Source organism: Mandrillus leucophaeus, unplaced genomic scaffold (genome assembly GCF_000951045.1).
Source record: "Mandrillus leucophaeus isolate KB7577 unplaced genomic scaffold, Mleu.le_1.0 Scaffold197, whole genome shotgun sequence".
In the NCBI taxonomy this organism is placed as follows: Eukaryota; Metazoa; Chordata; class Mammalia; order Primates; family Cercopithecidae; genus Mandrillus; species Mandrillus leucophaeus.
This window is the reverse complement of record NW_012101998.1, coordinates 354,804-368,648: the sequence shown is the minus strand read 5'-3', so window position 1 is coordinate 368,648 and position 13,845 is coordinate 354,804.

Below are 13,845 nucleotides of genomic sequence, written 5' to 3'. Positions count from 1 at the left end.
CCTAGTGTCAGGAATGAAAGAGGAAATATCACTATAGGTCCTATACACCAAGAAGGTGATACAGAGGAATTTTATTAGTAACTTAATGCCAATAAATTCAGCAACTTAAATGGAATTGAAAATTGTAAGGAAGATAGAACCAAAGCCCACTCGAGAGAGAGAGAACTTGAATAGTCCTGTTAAATTGAATTTGTAGCTGATAACCTTCCCCCAAAGAAAAGTCATGAGACCAACATTACCCAGATACCAAAGTCAGAAAGGACATCATAGGAAAAACTCATAGATCAACATCTCTTAATATAGACATAAAAATCCTTTTTAAAATACCAAGTTGAACATAGCAATCTATAAAAGGAAACACATATGGCCAAGTAGGGTTTATCCTAGAAATGCAAGCTTTAACATTCAAAAAGCAATATGTTTCATATTAATATTAAAAAGAAAAACCACATAATTTTTTAAATGTAGGAAAACATTTGAAAAAATTTAACACCCATTCATGATAAAACCGCTCAGTTGATTAGGAATTAAATTGAGCTTCCACAATCTAAGAGCAAGCATCTATGGGAGAACCTACATCTGACATCGTACTTAATGGTGAAGTAAAAAACACTTTTCTCCTAAGATTGGAAACAAGGTAAAGATGTCTAGTCACCACTTCCAGTCAACCTTGTAGTGGATGTTCTAGCCAGTACAATAAGCCAATAAAAAAGAGACTGGGTGTGGTAGCTCATGCCTATAATTCTGGCATTCTGGGAGGCCAAGGTGGGAAGATTGCTTGGGTTTAGGAGTTCAAGACTAGCCTGGAGAACATAGTGAGACCTCATTTCTACCAAAACTTAAATAAAAATTAGCCAGGCATGGTGGCATGTGCCTGTAGTACCACCTACTCAGGAGGCTGAACAGGAGGATCACTGGAGGCCCAGGAGGTCAAGGCTGCAGGGAGCTGTGATCGCACCACTGCACTCCAGCCTGAGTGACAGAGTGAGACCCTGTCTCAAGAAAAGGGATACAGAATGTGAAAGAAGGCATGAGACTGTTTGCTGTGACATGATTGTCTATATGGAAAACCATAAAAGTGTCTGAAAATGTTTTTAAAACTAGCAAGTATGTTTAGCAAGGTCACAGGATACAAGCTCAATATTTTCAAAAAGTTGAAATTATGAAAACAGCATCAAAATCATGAAATATAGGGACAAAGTTATTAGACCTGTACTAAAGCTACAAAACATGTATTAATGCTAGAAGAAAGAAAAGAAGTCCTAAAATAAATAGATACACTGTATTCATGAGTTATAAACCTGAAGGACCCACAAAGTCAAAACTATTTTTTAAGATTTCTTTTTTCTTATTTGAGATGGAGTCTCCCTCTGTCACCCAGGCTGGAGTGCAGTGGCACGATCTCGGCTCACTGCAACCTCTGCCTCCTGTGTTCAAGTGATTCTTCTCCCTCAGCCTCCCAAGTAGCTGGGATTACGGTGTGTGCCACCACGCCTGGCTAATTTTTTTGTATCTTTAGTAAAGATGGGGTTTCACCATGTTGACCAGGCTGATCTTGAACTCCTGACCTTAGGTGTTCCACCCGCCTCAGCCTCCCAAAGTGCTGGGATTACAGACTTTTTTCAAGATTAAAGCTATAGTGATCAAGATAGAATGGTACTGGATCTAGGATACACATACAGGTAAACAGAATTGGACTCACCCATATATTTTCAAGTGGTTTTCAACAAAGATGCAAAGATAAAGGGAAAAGATAAGAGTTTTCAACACAGGTCTGTAACAACTGAAATTTTGTATAGTGGAAAAATGAGTAATATAAGCATGAAAACCATAAAGTGCCTAGAAGAAAATCTTCATTAAAGAGGACATGAAAAACATAAATCTTAGAAGAAAAAATTAAGTTGGGTTTTATCACTTTTAAAACTTACGTTGTTTGAAACTTCATATTAAGAAAATGAAAGTTATGGAGTAAGGGGAAATATTTATACAACAAATATCTGATGAAGAGGGACTTACATACAGAATATATTAAAGACTCTTACAACCCAGTAATTCAGAAAAACGTTCAAAACTGGGCAAAAGGCCAGGCCCGGTATCTCACACCTGTAATCCCAGTACTGTGGGAGGCTGAGGCAGGCGGATCACCTGAGGTCAAGAGTTTGGGACCAGCCTGGTCAACATGGTGAAACTCCGTCTCTACTAAAAATACAAAAAATAAAATAGCTGGGCTTGGTGGCGTTCGCCTGCAATCTCAGCTACTTGGGAGGCTGAGGCAGGAGAATCGCTTGAACCCAGGAGGCAGAAGTTGCAGTGAGCTGAGATCGCACCACTGTACTCCAGCCTGGGCAACAAGAGCGAAATTCTGCCTGGAAAAAAAACTAGACGAAAGAATGGGTGCCGGGCGCGGTGGCTCACACCTGTAATCCCAGCACTTTGGGAGGCTGAGGCGGGCGGATCACGAGGTCAGGAGATCAAGAAAAAATCCTAGCTAACACGATGAAACCCCGTCTCTACTAAAATACAAAAAATTAGCCGGGCGTAGTGGCGGGCGCCTGTAGTCCCAGCTACTCAGGAAACTGAGACAGGAGAATGGCGTGAATCCAGGAGGCGGAGTTTGCAGTGAGCCGAGATCGCGCCACTGCACTCCAGCCTGGGTGATAGAGCGAGACTCCATCTCAAAAAAAAAAAAAAAATAACGAAAGAATGGGCAATTTATGAAGGAACATACGCAAATGGGCAGTAAGCACATGAAAGGATGGTCAATATCATTAATCATCAGAGAAGTACAAATTCATTTTATGATGCCAATATTTTCCTAATACCAAAGCCGTCAGACCGTACTAAGAAAACTGGGATTACAGTTTTCATTACATTTCATTACATACCATACCCAGCCCAGTATCCTTAATATTGAAGGATACAGGATACAGATCAATACCGTTCATATCCTACATACACAAAGTCCTCAAAAAACATTAGCAAATTGAGGCTGGGCGTGGTGGCTCATGCCTGTAATCCCAGCACTTTGGGAGGCCGAGGCGGGTGGATCACCTGAGGTCAGGAGTTCGAGACCAGCCTGGCCAACATGGAGAAACCCCATCTCTTTTAAAAATACAGAATTAACCAGGCATGGTGACACATGCCTGTAATTCCAGCTACTCAGGAGGCTGAGGCAGGAGAATCACTTGAACGTAGGAGGCGGAGGTTGCAGTGAGCCATTGCACTCCAGTCCGGGCAACAAGAGCACAACTCCATCTCAAAAAAGAAAGAAAGAAAGAAAGAAAATTAGCAAATTGAACCCAAAAATATATCAACAGAATCATGCTCTACGACTAAGTGAGGCTTATTCTACGAATGCAAGAATAGTTCAATATATTAATCCACCATATTAATAGGCCAGTGAAGCAAAATCACGTATCAAATAATGTAGGAAAAAATGTGACAAAATTCAACACACATTCATAGTAACCTCACCAAGCTAGGAAAAGAGAGAAACCTATTCAACTTTACACAGAGTACCTAAAAATATGTACAGGTACTATCATACTTAATGGTAAAAATCAGTGCTTTCTTCATAAGACTGGGAATAAGGCAAGGATTCCACTCTCACAGCTCTTATTCAGCATAGTACAGGAAGTCCTAGTCAGTGCAATAAGGCAATAAAAAGGAAAAAGACATACAGATTTTTAAAAACTGTCACTGTTTGCAAATGACACAATTATCTACACAGAAAATTCAAAGGGATACATGCATACACACACTACGAGAATAAATGAGTTCATCAACGTCACAGAATACAAGATCAACATACCAATATACTGCATTTCTATGTACTAGCAATGATTATGTGAAAACTGAAGTTAAAAGCTGAATCCCATTCACAATCACTCAACAACAACAAAAAATTACTTAGGTATAAATCTAATAAAACATGTACAGGACTTGTATGCTGAAAATTACAAAACACTAATAAAAGAAAGAAGATCTAAATAAGTCGAGACATATATATTCATTGATATTTGAGATGTCAGTTCTCTTCAAACTGATCTGTAGTTTTTACATAATTCCTATCAAAATCTCAGCAATATTTTTTCGTCGATGTACACAAGTTTACTGTGAAATTTATATGACAGGGCAAAGGAACTGCAACCACTGAAAATCTTTTTGAAAAAGAATACAATGAAAGAAAGCATTCTACCTGACTTTAAGACTTCCTTATAGTTAAAAACAATCAAACAGTTTGGAATTGGCAGAGATAAAACAGTTCAACGGAACAGAAGAGAGAATCCAGAAATAGACCCACACAAGCAAAGAAAACTAGTTTTTGATAAAAGTGCAAAAGCAATTCAATGGAGAAAGGACAATATGTTAAATAAATAGTGCTGGAGCAAATAGATATCCATAAGTTAGAAAAAAAAAAAAAAACTTCAACCTAAACCTCACACCTAATACAAAAATTAATTCAAAATGGATCCTGGTTTCAAATTTAAAACTATACCACTTGTCGAAGAAATCACTGGAGAAAATCTTTAGTACCTAAGCTAGGCAAAGAGTTCTTGACATATTAAAAGCATAATGCATAAAAAGATAAATGGAAGAAATGGAATTTTATCAAAATTTAAAACGTTTGCACTGTAAAAGACCCCTTAAGAAGATGAAAAGAAGGCCGAGGCGGGCGGATCACCTGAGGTCAGGAGTTCGAGCCAACCTGGCCAACATGGTGAAACTCCGTCTCTACTAAAAAAAAAAAATTAGCTGGACGTGGTGGTGGGTGCCTGTAATCCCAGCTACTTGGGTGCCTGAGGCAGGAGAATAGCTTGAACCTGGGAGGCGGAGGTTGCAGGGAGGCGGAGGTTGCAGTGAGCTGAGATCGTACCACTGCACTCCAGCCTGAGGGACAGAGTGAGACTCTGTCTCAAGCTACATACTGGAAGAAAATGTTTATAACCCATATCTGACGAAGGACTGTATCATGTAAGAACTTTCAAAATTCAGCAGTAAGAAAACAAACAATCCAGTTAGAGAATGAACAAAGACACAAAGATACATTTCACTGAAGTGAAGATACAAATGGCATATAAGCACATAGAAAGATGTCAAACATCGTTAGGCATTAGAGAAATATAAATTCAAACCAGAATGAGTCATCACTACACACATATTAAAACAGGTAAAATAGTAAATATAACAAATGCAGGCAAGTATATGAAAAAGTGGATCACGGTCAGGTGTGGTGGCTCATGCCTGTAATCCCAGCACTTTGGGAGGCCAAGGCAGGCAGATTACCTGAGGTCAGGAGTTCGAGACCAGCCTGGCCAACATAGTGAAACCCTGTCTCTACTAAAAACATAAAAATTAGCCGGGTGTCGTGGGGCACGCCTGTAGTCCCAGCTACTTGGGAGGCTGAGGCAGGAGAATCACTTGAACCCAGAAGGCAGAGGCCACAATGAGCCAAGATTGTGCCACTGCACTCCAGCCTGGGCGACAGAGCAAGAAAAAAAAAAAAAAAAAAAAAGGAAAGAAAGAAAAGGAAAAAAAAATGCATCTTGAGAAATTAATGGTAGGAATGTAGAATGGCATCCCACTCCCGAAATTAGTTTGGCAATTTCTTTAAAATGTAAACAAACACTGTATGACCCAGCAGTTGTACCCTTGTGCCTTTTTCCCAGAGAAATTAAACTTGTGTTCACAGAAAACCTACACATAAATGTTCATTACACCTTTCTTTGTAATAGCCCAAAACTGGAGATAACACTGTAGAGTTTAAAAAATTGCAGAACATGCACAAATAGGACACACAAATGAATCTTGTAACTGTTATGCTAAGTGAAAAAAGCCAGGCAAAAAAGAATACACACTGCATGATTACGATTCTATCTTTATGAAACCATAGAAAAGACAAAACTGTAGTGATAAGCAGCAGACCAGTTGTTGCCAGTGGGTGGGGGTGTGAAAAAGAAATAATTACAAAGTGGCATGAGGACATTTTTGCGGTGATGGAAAGATTCTATATCATGTCAACAAACTACAGTGCACAGGCCCAATCCAGCCTGCCACCTGGTTTTTTAAAGTTTTACTGGAATAAGGACTTGTTCATACATGTATTTTACACTACAGTTGCAGAGTAGTTGTGACAGAGACCGGATGTCATGCAAAACTGAAAACATTTACTATCTGGCCCTTTACAGAAAACGTTTGCCAACACCTGCAATATATCATGTTTGTGGTGGTGGTAACACAGATGTATATATTTGTCAAAAATTCGTTCAATTGTATATTTAATGACATTGGGAGGTATTATTGTTCATAAATTTTAATTCAGTAAAGCTGATTTTAATACCTAGTACTTGTATGACACTTTATAAATCCATTTAGCCTGTATAAAAACTTGCAGAGAAAAAAAAAATCTGTCTAAAAAAAGGACCAGTTCTGCTGAAGAGGTAACATACTGTGCCACAAGCTCAATGGATTTGTCTAGTAAGTAAATACATAGGAAAGTTTCTTCTTAAAAGACCTTTGGTGCCAGGCGTGGTGGCTCACACCTATAATCCCAGTACTTTTTGGAAGCTGAGGCAGATGGATCACTTGAGGCAAGGAGTTCGAGACCAGCCTAGCCAACATGATGAAACCCTGTCTCTACTAAAAAAAAAAAAAAAAAAAAATGTGTTTTTTATGAGACAGAGTCTCGCTCTGGAGTGAAGTGGTGCGATCTTGGCTCACTACAACCTCCACCTCCTGGGTTCAAGCGATTCTCGTGCCTCAGCTTCCCAAGTAGCTGGGATTACAGGCACATGCCACCACAACCAGCTAATTTTTTTTTTTTTTTAAGTAGACATGGGGTTTCACCATGTTGGCCAAGTTGGTCTTGATCTCCTGACCTCGTGATCCACCCACCTCGGCCTCCCAAAGTGCTGGAATTACAGGTGTGAGCCACTGCGCCTGGCCAAAAATATTTTTAAAATTAGCCGGGCATGGTGGTGCACACCTGTAATCCCCAGCTACCCAGGAGGCTAAGGCACAAGAATTGCTTGAGCCTGGGAGGCAGAGGTTGCAGTCAGCCAAGATTGTGCCACTGCCCTCCAGCCTGGGTAACAGAGTGAGACTCTGTCTAAGAGGGGAAAAAAAAAAAAAAAAAAGCGTTTTGGGGCCAGGCTCAGTGGCTCATGCCTGTAATTCCAGCATTTTGGAGGCTGAGGCAGGAGGATCACTTGAGCCTGGAACTTCAAAGTGGGCAGCAAAGTGAAACCCTGTCTCTACAAAAATAAAAATAAATTAGCCAGGTGTGGTGTCACTCACCTGTAGTCTGAGTTACTCAGAAGGCTGAGGTGGGAGGATCACTCGAGCCTGGCAGGTTGAGGCTACAGTGAGCTATGATTGTGCCACTGCACTCCAGCATGGGCAACAGAGCAAGACCCTGTCTCACAAAAAAAAAAGAAATGCATGATTTCCTTCCATCTCTGCGTGCAATATGCCTAGATGTAGTATTAATTTAAATCTATTATCAGAACTTCGCTGAATGCAGCAAAAAGAAACCAGTGCATGTCAATATTCAAATTTTCCTACCGTTTCTCAGTGGTGTTCGCCCAAGTTTTTAAGATTTCAGCATCTGTATCCTTCCTTTCAAAGTCCTAACTCCAGGACCTTACTTTATTTTTTATTTGTATTTTTATTATTTTTTTATTTTTATTTTTATTTTTTTTAGACAGCCTTGCTCTGTCACCCAGGCTGGAGTGCAGTGGCAGGATCTCGGCTCACTGCAAGCTCCGCCTCCTGGGTTCACACCATTCTCCTGCCTCAGCCTCCCCAGTAACTGGGACTACAGGCGCCGGTCACCACGCCCAGCTAATTTTTTTGTATTTTTAGTGGAGACGGGATTTCACCGTGTTAGCCAGGATAGTCTGGATCTCCTTACCTCATGATCTGCCCACCTCGGCCTCCCAAAGTGCTGGGATTACAGGCGTGAGCCACCGCGCCTGGCCTATTTTTTATTTTTTTATTTTATTTTTATTTTTTTTTGAGATGGAGCCTCGCTTTGTCGCCCAGGCTGGAGTGCAGTGGCGTGATTTTGGCTCACTGCAACCTTCACCTCCTGGATTGAAGCAATTCTCCTACCTCAGCCTCCCAAGTAACTAGGATTACAGGCGCCCGCCACTACGCCCAGCTAATTTTTTGTATTTTTTATTAGAAACAGAGTTTCACCATGTTAGCCAGTATGGTCTCGATTTCCTGACTTCGTGATCCGCCCACCTCGGCCTCCCAAAGTGCTGGGATTACAGGCGTGAGCCACTGCCCCCAGCCAGGACCTCACTTCTTATGGCAAAATTACCACTTAGGGACTGCACCTAATAAAAATCCACAAGGGACCCGGTAGTGAATACAAATGGTCTTTGCAGCAGGAATTGAAACTCATGTTCAGTTGTTTCCCTTGAGGCTAATGAAGTTTCTAGACTGCAGAAGGTACACAACAATTTTGCAGAATAAATAAAAACGAAACTTCTAGGCTGGACATGATGGTTCATCCTGGTAATCCCACCACTTTGGGAGGTCGAAGCAGTAATCACTTGAAGCCAGAAGTTCAGGGGCAACAAAGCAAGATCTTGTCTCAAAAAAATAATAATAATTAATTAATTAAAATTAAAAACAAACCTCAAGGGAACTCACTTCAGACACACTTTCACATCTTCATTGAATCTTCTCATGAAAAGAAAATGGGAAATATGAAAGAACCAGATATATACTAGTTGATGAACAAGTTCTGCAGTGATAATTCTCAAAGGAAAAAATAGCTAGATTTGGAAGGGAGGGTGGGTAGAATTGCTAGATGTAATACCTAGTGACTCTAATTAAATCCCATCTCATTAAGTGGTTTACAAGTCCCTCTTTACATTAGTGTTAACTCTGTGAGATGGAACCTGGATGTCCTGCCTAGGTAATATTTTTGCAAACACCCACGCATTGATGGCTCTTTGTACTCCAAAAGAAAACCTCAGTTACTTGCAATTTTTAGAAACTCTGTTTATGCAAATGTTTATAAAAATAAGGGAAAGCAATCATTAAACTACTTCACAGATTCACCTCAACACTTAAAGAGTGCTTGGCATGTAGCAAAACGTGTCCTTTGTGCTATGGAAACTATGGTGAACACTCCTGCCTTCACAGGAAAATAGAGATTGATTAAATAATGAACGACGCAACTATGGATTTTGCTTTTTATTTTTATTTTTTTTTTTTGAGACAAGGTCTGGATCTGTCACCCAGGCTACAGTGCAGTGGCGTAATCATAACTCACTACAGGCTGAAACTCCTAGACTCAAGTGATCCTCCTGCCTCAGCCTCCCAAAACACTGGGATTACAGTGCCACTGCGCCTGGCCTCACTCATGGAATTATAAATGGATATAGCATCCCTGAAGATCATTATGGGGCACGATGAAAGTATGTAAGATTGTAGTAAGAAAGCAGGTGGCACAAGATATTTTAGCATCTTTTTGACACAGCATTTGGATACCAGAATGTTTGAAAACATTTAGAAATGTAAACACTCTTATCAGAATTATACCAATACCAGTGAATTTGCTTTGAAAGAGGACTTTCTGCAGCAAAACAGTGACACTTATTTTATTTTATTTTATTTTATTTTATTTTATTTTATTTTATTTTATTTTATTTTATTTTATTTTTTGAGATGGAGTTTTGCTCTTTCGCCTAGGCTGGAGTGAAGTGGCGTGATCTCAGCTCACTACAACCTCCACCTCCTGGGTTCAAGTGATTCTCCTGCCTCAGCCTCCCGTAGCTGGGATTACAGGCGCCTGCCACCACACCCAGTTTATTTTTGTATTTTTAGTAGAGACAGGGTTTCACCATGTTGGCCAGGCTGGTCTTGAACTCCTGACCTCAGGCAATCCACCCACCTCAGCCTCCCCATATTCTGGGATTACAGTGAGCCACAGTGCCCTGCTGCCTCTTTTATTCTTAAGTGAATTTTCCATTCTGCATAATTTAATCTTTTCCAATTTTCCTAATATTATCTTTGCACAAATTGTTATAACCTGTATCAATTTTCTATATAAATTTCACAATTTATATTGTGAAAGATCTGTCAATCGGGTGTTTCTTTGTATAATGCAATGAATTTATGTGAATGATGTTCTTTTCTAGTGATAAAAAAAAAAAAAAAAAAAAGAGGCCAGGTCCCATGGCTCACACTTGTAATCCCGGTACTTTGGGAGGCCGAGGTGGGTGGATCACAAGGTCAGGAGATCAAGACCATCCTGGCTAACATGGTGAAACCCCATTTCTACTAAAAATACAAAAAATTAGCCAGACGTGGTGGCAGGTGGCTGTAGTTCCAGCTACTCGGGAGACTGAGGCAGGAGAATGGCGTGAACCCAGGAGGCGGAGCTTGCAGTGAGTCGAGATCACACCACTGCACTGCAGTCTGGGCGACAGAGCGAGACTCCATCTGAAAACAAACAAACAAATAAATAAAAAAAAATAAAAAAAATTAGCCGGGCGTGGTGATGGGCTCCTGTAATCCCAGCTACTCCAGAGGCTGAAGCACAGAATTGCTTGAACCTGGGAGGCAAAGGTTGCAGTGAGCCGAGATCGCACCAGGGCTCTCCAGCCTGGACGACATAGCGAGACTCGGTCTCCGAAAAAAAAAAAAAAAGACAGAGAGAGAGAGACCTAAGATGATGCTTCCTCCTCCAGAGGAATTTTTCTTGCTGCTAAGAGGGGCCACACTCCTTGATATCTTTAAAGGAATTTCATGTTGGGTGCAGTGGCTCATGCGGGTAATCCCAACACTTTGGGAGGCCAAGGCAGGAGGACTGCTTGAGTCCAAGAGTTTGAGACCAGCCTGGGCAACTGGACAACAGATCCTGTCTCTACTAAAAAAAAAAAAAAAAAAAATTAGTCGGGCATGGTGGCACATTCCTGTAGTCCCAGCTATTTGGGAGGATCCTTTGAAGCCAGGAAGTTGAGAATGCAGTGAGCCATGATCACACCACTGCACTCCAGCCTGGACAACAGAGCAAGACCATATCTCAAAAAAATTAAAACTAAAAAGAGATTTCAGGGCTTAAGAATGTTCTGGGCCTCCCAAACATCTTGAAGTCTGACTGCAATTTGTGGGAAGGCTGATTTTCTTCTTGTTCGTGCTACCTGTACAGAATCCTCCATGGGTCTGGTCAAGGCAGAGGTACCCTGGTCCATCTCATCCATGGGCCACAGAGGTCTCTTCCTGCCCCATCATCCCTGCAACACCCTGAAAAGCAAACCTCAGCCTGTTGCCTCTCTAAGGTCAGCCTGAGTCTCCAGAGCAAAGGCAGCCTCATACGTTGTGCTGACATGGAATTCCCGTTCTTTCTACATCATACCCCAATGATCACTGTCTTATTAGTTATGTGCTTAGAAAGAATATTTAAAGTATTTTTATTTTCTTCGAGACAGAATCTCGCTCTGTCACCCAGGCTGGAGTGCACTGGTGTGCCTTGGCTCACTGCAACCTCCACCTCCCGGATTCAAGTGATTCTCATGCCTCAGCCTCCCCCAGTAGCTGGGATTACAGGCACACGCCACAAAGCCTGGCTATTTTTTGTATTTTTAGTAGAGACGGGGTTTCACCATGTTGGCCGGCCTGGTCTCAAACTCCTGACCTCATGTGATCCATCTGCCTCGGCCTCCCAAAGTGCTGAGATTACAGGCAAGAGCCACTGCGCCCAGCCTAAAATATTTTGTTCAGCTTTGTCCATTTTCTTTATTTCACAGGTTGATCAAAATTATCTTGTCTACATTTAGTGGAATAATCCCCTACATGAGCAAAAACAGAAGTTTTCTAAATGTCAAAATATAGGATATGGGTAAAACCAAATGCAGTTTTGAAAAGTGGAAAAATATTTGGCCATTAAGCATATTTTCAAGATAGAATAGGGACATGGAAAGAGTTCACGGAATATCATAAAATTTTAAATGCAAGTTACACAAGAATATTGGCTGCGTATGGTGGCTCACCCCTGTAATCCTAGCACTTTGGGAGGTTGAGGCGGGGGAATCACTTGAGGTCAGGAGTTCGAGACCAACCTGGTCAACATAGTGAAACCCTGTCTCTACTAAAAATGCAAAAATTAGCTGGGCATGGTGGTGAGCACCTGTAATCCCAGCTACTTGCGAGGCTCCGGCAGGAGAATCACTTGAACCCAGGGGCGGAGGTTGCAGTGAACCGAGACTGCACCACTGCACTCCAGCCTGGGCACTGGGCAACAGAGCGAGAATCTGTCTCAAAAAAAAAAAAAGAATATTTAAGACATGATCTCATTTTTTTATAAGTATACTTATACCCTAAAATCTAAACTGAAGTGTAAGAAACAAAGAAAAATTCAATCAATACAAAACAATTACTTGGGCCAGGCACAGTGGCTTATGCCAGTAATCCCAGCACTCTGTGAGGCTGAAGCAGGAGGATGACTTGAAGCCAGGAGTTCAAGACCGGCCTGGCCAACATGGTGAAACCCCGTCTCTATTAAAAATACGAAAATTAGCTGGGTGTGGTGGCGCAGACCTGTAATCCCAGCTACACAAGAGGCTGAGGCATGAGAATCACTTGAATCCAGGAAGTTCATCACAGCCTCGACTCCCCAGCTCAAGTGATCCTCCCACCTCAGCCTTCCAGTATGATTGCTTGGTGCTAGCACAGCCTTGTTAATCCTGAGCCCAGGGCCACTGTATTAGCCCATTCTCACATTGCCGTAAAGGAACACCTGAGGCTGGTATTTATGAAAAGAGGCTTACTTGGCTCATGGTTCTGCAGGCTGTACAGGAAGCATGGTGCCAGAGTCTGCTCAGCTTCTGCTGAGGGTTTCAGGAAGCTTCCAATGATGCTGGAAGGCAAAGGGTGAGCCAGCACATCACATGGCAAGAGAGGAAGCAAGAGAGACCTGAGGAAGGAGAGACCAAACTCTTTTAAACAACCAGCACTCAGCTCTCAAGAGAACTGACTGAGAACTCACTCATCACCAAGGGGATGGTGCTAAGCCATTAATGAGAGATCTTCCCCCATGATCCAATACCTCACTAGGCCCCATCTCTGACAATGGAGGTCATATTTCAACATGAAATGTGGAGGGTACACACATCCTGACCATATCAGCCATGAACCCAGGAACTATCAATGCTGAGGAAGACATGAGGGCCCTAACATCCCATGGAGACTGAGTGTGGTTCCTAATCTCTCTTAACTTCCCTTTCTCTTTAATAGAAAGTCACTCTGAGACCACAGAACATGATGGCACCCAGGTGCTAAGCTGTACTTGTGCATTCTTAACATCTGAGCTCCCTCTCCTGGACCCACTGGGCACGAGGCAGGGGGCACACATTAGACAAGTAATAATGGTTTGTTCAAGGCTTAGTTCCACTCTGTCTTTTTTTTTTTTTTTTTTTTTGAGACAGAGTCTTGCTCTGTCACCCAGGCTGGAGTGCAGTGGCACGATCTCAGCTCACTGCAAGCTCCACCTTCCAGGTTCACGCAATTCTCCTGCCTCAGCCTCCCAAGTAGCTGGGATTACAGGCATCTGCCACCATGCCTCGCTAATTTTTTTTGTATTTTTAGTAGAGATGGGGTTTCACCATGTTAGCTAGGATGGTCTCAATCTCCTGACCTCATGATCTGCCTACCTCAGCCTCCCAAAGTGCTGGGATTACAGGCATGAGCCACCGCACCTGGCTGAGAGAGAGAAAGAGAGAGAGAGAGAGAGAGAAGAGAGAAGAGAAAGAGAGAAAGAGAGAAAGAGAAAGAAAGAAAGAAAGAAAGAAAGAAAGAAAGAAAGAAAGAAAGAAAGAAAGAAAGAAA